At 35.8% G+C, this 5,688-nt stretch overlaps 1 pseudogene; it reads right to left on the bottom strand.

Annotated features, from left to right (window-relative positions):
- Positions 1-234: 234 nt before the first annotated feature.
- Positions 235-3,911, bottom strand: LOC143675800 (calcium-independent phospholipase A2-gamma pseudogene; annotated as a pseudogene).
- Between the last annotated feature and the right edge of the window lie 1,777 nt (positions 3,912-5,688).

Here is a 5,688-nt window from a genome sequence, read left to right as displayed (position 1 = left end):
TAAAATCAACTAACTTACAGTACTAAGAACCCTAAATTAGCTCCGATAATTATTAGCATTATAAAAACCAATTCCCATAAGAACTCTGTAACCAAGCATATGCTCTATACAGTGGCCTAAGCGCTGTCTTTTCAAGGATTCCCCACAATTTATAAGTATTGAACTCCACAATTCCTTGCTGAATTTGGTGGCTCTTCTAAACAGACCTTCATTTATAAGAATACATCCCTTCATTTATAAGAATAGAAAAATTTCACTATTTTGAAAAGAACAGAGGCCTTCATTTGTGTCAGATTTTAATTTTAACCAATCATTAATTTTCTGCAATTTTTTCTTGATTTACTATTTTTGCAACTTTTATCATTTTTTTCTTGTATTTCTCTCTATGTATTTTAACCATTCCAACTACAACTGATCCAGCTTTTCATTCTAACTTTCATCTAGAAGTATATTTTCACACATTACAGGATTGAATCTAAAGTAGGTATCAGGAGATAAAAGACTGTCACGCATTATATAGACTTCTGCATCTGTAACACTGTTGATAACATCAGACAGTTTTGCTTTCAAGCTTGTGTACGTCATGCTATTTCTCATAACACTCTCTTAACATCCAGTGCCCAGGAATGCTCTGTACTCTGATGGGACTTTGGCCAAAGACATTTACATTCATGCATTGCTAATGCTAAAGGGTTATTGAGAAGTAAACCTCTATCTTGATGAAGATCATTTCCTAATACAAACTCTGCAAAGCAGCCTGGAGCAGATGAGCCTTTAACGGCCTGCCACATTTTATACTGACAACCTCCCAAATGGTGAAAGTTGATTACAGGAAAATTAGATTAGTTTCTCTCACAAATACTTTAGGTATTATCCCTCTGTACACTAAGGTACCTACTGCAGCGACCTTAGGACATATGGGGTTTATTGCTGTTTCAATCATTAGTGTAGACCCCATTTTATCCTTAAGGATCTTTTCTCAAAGTTAAGTGTCATAAATTGCATGGCTCCAACTCATTTTTGACTGTTCCAAGAAGGGCATTTTGTGAAAACACATCTAATCCTAAATTTTTATAAAATTCCCCACATTCATCCACAAGCATATGAAACAATCTGAACAAGAAAGGTAATACAGCACCTGTGCTTATACCACAAATGCAGTCAAATAATTGACAAACTGGCTTCTGAAGAAAGTCAACTAATTTTCACAGTATCTGAAGAGCAACTACCTCTCTTGTTCCTCCAGCATCAATTGTGAAAATTTGAATTCCTTTCCCTTTTACTGGATCCATGTAGACAATTAAAGCCAAAATTTCTCTAACTACAACCTGAAGAGTTTCATCCTTAATTTGTCTCAGTCATAATAAATTTGGAAACTCTTTCCTTGAAAGTCATTCCTTTTCCTCTAGGAAATTCCAGAAGATGAAAAGTCAGTTCTTCAACCCTATCACTGCAGACTTTGGATGACTTGTTCTTCTTAATACCTGTACTAATGCCCAGGTTCTGTTATCAATACTCACCCTTGCAATAATCTTTTCTTGCAGAAGAGATAAATGTTTTTCCTCTTCTGCAATTTTTTTCTTTGCTGACAGCCTGCTCAGCTTTAACAGCCTCTTCCTGGTCTCCTGGCCAAGTTTTTGAATTATACTTTAATTTGGGAACAAGTTCACCAATGTAACCACCAATGTACACCTTCAATGGGATGAGAAATAAAGTTAGAAATACTGTTATTTAGTAGAAAGTGGAAGAATTTTAGTTGTCTCACTGTGATCTGCAAGTCTCCTTGACAGTAAGTATATAAAGAAGATTCTGAACCTGCCTCTTGTCAGTCAGGATGCCAGGTACCAGAGAACTGAATTTCCCATCTTCATTATCCTTTATACGTTAAAGTTCTGATTTAGCCTAGAAATGTTTGCGTTCCCTTTTGCAAGCCATTTTTCCCCTCACATTTAAAGTATGAATTGATACGGTTTGATAAATTCAGACACTCCAAATTTTGCAGTTACACTATTTGTATAATGAAAAAGGCTGTGTTAAATGAAATCAGAAAGACAGACAGACGATAAAGACTGAGATGGTAAAATCTAGGAATGCCTAGAGTGTATAATGATAGTGACTAAATGTACAAATTTTAAAAATGTTTTTGCATGAGGAAGAATAAAGGAATGTCATTTCTGCAGGGTGCTGAAAATAGAGGGTAATATTTTAAAATTTTAACTTATGTGTGAGACTAAAGCAAAAAATGTTTATTTGGTACAAAATTTATATTTTGACTAGTACATTTCCTAATATAACTTATGTAGGCAGCTTAATTGAACACCATAAGTACATGAAACCTTGGGTAGAACATGAGATTTTGTTGGTTTGTCCAGAGTAATGCCTGGATAAATCCCAGAGTGATTTGAACAGTGAATAAAACAGTATTTGCAAAGTCCCCTTCAGGGAATGGTGAGAAAGGGGGGAAATTCAACTTCCCCAAGTTGAATTCTTGATATTCTCACAAGCAGTGTGGACAACCAGAGCTATAGGCTGAGCCCCCAATCCTGGGGTTTGTTCATATAAAACTTAACCCAACAAAGGATAGGTCAAGCCTACATAAAATTAGGCCTAAGAGTCACCCCCAAGAGAGCCTCTTCTGTTGCTCAGATGTGGCCTCTCTCTCCAGCCAACACAACAAGCAAACTCACCACCCTCCCCATGTCAATGTGGGGCATGACTCCCAGGGTTGTGGACCTTCCTGGCAACGTGGGACAGAAATCTTAGAATGAGCTGGTACTCAGCATCAAGGGATTGAGTAAACCTTCTTGACCAAAAGGGGGAGGAGTGAAATGGGACAAAATAAAGTGTCTCAATGGCTAAGAGATTCCAAACAGAATAGAGAGGTTATCCTGGAGGTTACTGTTATGCATTAAATAGATATCACCTTGTTAGTCAAGATATAATGGAGAGGCTGGAGGGAACTGCCTGAAAACGTAGAGCTGTGTTCCAGTAGCCATGTTTCTTGATGATGATTGTATAATGATAAAGCTTTCACAATGTGACTGAGTGATTGTGAAAACCTTGTGTCTGATGCTCCTTTTATCTACCTTATCAACAGATGAGTAAAACATATGGAATAAAAATAAATAATAGGGGGAACAAATGTTAAAATAAATTTAGATTGAAATGCTAGTGATCAATGAAAGGGAGGGGTAAGGGGTATGGTATGTATGAATTTTTTTCTATTTTCTTTTTATTTCTTTTTCTGAATAGATGCAAATGTTCCAAGAAATGATCATGATGATGAATATGCAACTAGTGTGAATTACTGATTATATATGTAGAACAGAATGATCAAAAGTTAAGAATGTTTACGTTTGTTTGGTGTTTTTTGGTATTTAAAAAAAATTTTAATTTAATAAAAAAAAGAAAAGGCTGTGTTTATCTATATTTTCATCTCTATGACTTGACTTTTGTGGAAAAGAATTCTTTTCAGTTGATTTATCATTATATTTTTTCAGTTATGATAGCTTGTTTAATGTTTTTGTTTGTTTGTTTTAACCAGTGAGTGTCTGATATTTTTCTTAATATTCCATAACTTGGCTTAAATTGCACTAAACATGAAATCATGTCATTCTGTTTGCCAACAACAGCCTTTGAGACAGAGTGCAAAGTACTTTTAATACAGGACATATGAATGCTCACTTTTTAAAGTCCCTTAGGAGCAGAACTGCTAAGTTTCAAAATCCCAATATTTAACCCATGGTTACTTAGTTACTTGGATGGTAACAGTACTTAATGCAAGAATGTGCTTCACTTTTAGACTATTTACATCTTATTTTGTTTGTATGAAAACTTATTTGTAGAATGATGTAGCTTACCCTCCAGCAATGTTTAGGTGAGCATAAGAAATACAACGGCTTGCTTCTCTGCTTCCCATAAAAAATTCTTACATTTCAGAATATAGGCTGCAATTACTTTGGGCAGTGGGATCTTGCCTCTTTCCAGCATTGACATCTTTTTCAGCTAGACCACATCAGCTGAGCTTCTAACACAAACAGAAGAGCAGCAGTCAGGGCCGGATGGTATGAGTTAAATAACCTATTTTTGTATTTCTTATGGTAACCCAAGTGGCATTTTGGGTGGGGCTGTCCTTAGCGCTCTGCCCCTTCCACATTCCCATTCTCCTCACCACTGCAAAATGCCAAAAGCATACATTCCAGGCATGGTGAAAACCCAAACCACCTTTATACATTTCCAAATAACCCTGGTGGTCAATAATGCCCACCAGAAAAAAACATGCTTCAACCCACCCAATTTCAAGGTCTTCTATAAAGCTACAGTATTAAGATATTGTAGTATTGGTGTAAAGCTAGACCTATAGATGAACAGGACAGAAAAGAAAGTCCAGGAGTGTACCTAGACATTTAGAACCATTTGATTTTCAACAAAAGCACCAAGGTAATTCAATGTGGAAAGGATAGTCTTTTCAACAAATGGTGCTGTAATAACTAGATATCAATTTGAAACAAAAAATCTCAATTCTTAACCATATACAAAATTTAATTTGAAATGGATCACAGACATAAGTACAAAAGTTAAACTATAAAACTTCTAGAAAAATACAGAGGAGAAAATCCACATGACCTTAGGATAGGCAAACATTTATTAGATAGGAACCAAATAACATGGATCATAAAAGAAAAAATAATAAAAGGGACTTAATTAACACTTAAAACTTCTGATCTTCAAAAGACACTGTAAAATAAATAAAAAGGGGTGGGCCACGGTGGCTCAGCAGGCAGAGTTCTCGCCTGCCATGCTGGAGACCTGGGTTTGATTCCAGGTGTCTGCCCATGCAAACAAACAAACAAACAAATGAACAAACAAACAAACAAACAAACAAATAAATAAATGAAAAGACAAGCAACAGATTGGGGGGGGAAGTTCAATACATATATCTGACAAAGAACTGGTATCTGCATTATATAAATAACTACTTTATATACACTCAATAAAATGATGACAAAGGACCCAGTTTTAAATGCAGGCAAAAAATTTAAACAGACTCTTCAAGAAAAGAAGAAATACACATAATGGTCTATAAGGACATGAAAAGATGTTCAACACCATTAGTCACTAAGGAAATACAAATAAAAACCAGGATGAGCTATGACTAGAGATCTATAAGAATGGTTTAAAAAATAATAATTAAAAAAAAAAACTCCTTAAAAAATAACCTGACATTTCCAAGAGCTAGTGAGGATGTGGAGTAACTGAAACTCTCATATACTGTTGCCAGGAATGACACAGCTACTTTGGAAAACACTTTGGCAATTTCTTATATAGTCAAACCTACACCCACTACACAACTTAGCAATTCCATACCTGGGCATTTACCAAAGAAAAATGAAAGTTAAAGGTATCACATCACTTTGCTGGAGGGACCCACAGGCAGACAAGTGCCATATACCGGGCAGGATAGGAAAAACAGTGTCTAGAGGTTTCATAGGAAAGTCTTTCAATCTGCTGGGTCTCACCCACAGGGAAAACTGATGCAGGTGACTCTTTCCTCCTGAGAGGAGGGCAGTCTGGACTAGGACAATCTCTCTGGGGTCTATAATAACTAAGTAGACCTTCCTAAGGGAAAAAAAAAAGGCACCATACAAGCAGTATAAGAAACAAGAAAACAAGATTGGAAAAATTCTG

The sequence above is a fragment of the Tamandua tetradactyla genome, chromosome 3 (assembly GCF_023851605.1).
Source record: "Tamandua tetradactyla isolate mTamTet1 chromosome 3, mTamTet1.pri, whole genome shotgun sequence".
Lineage (NCBI taxonomy): Eukaryota > Metazoa > Chordata > Mammalia > Pilosa > Myrmecophagidae > Tamandua > Tamandua tetradactyla.
This window is presented reverse-complemented; position numbering and strand designations above follow the sequence as displayed.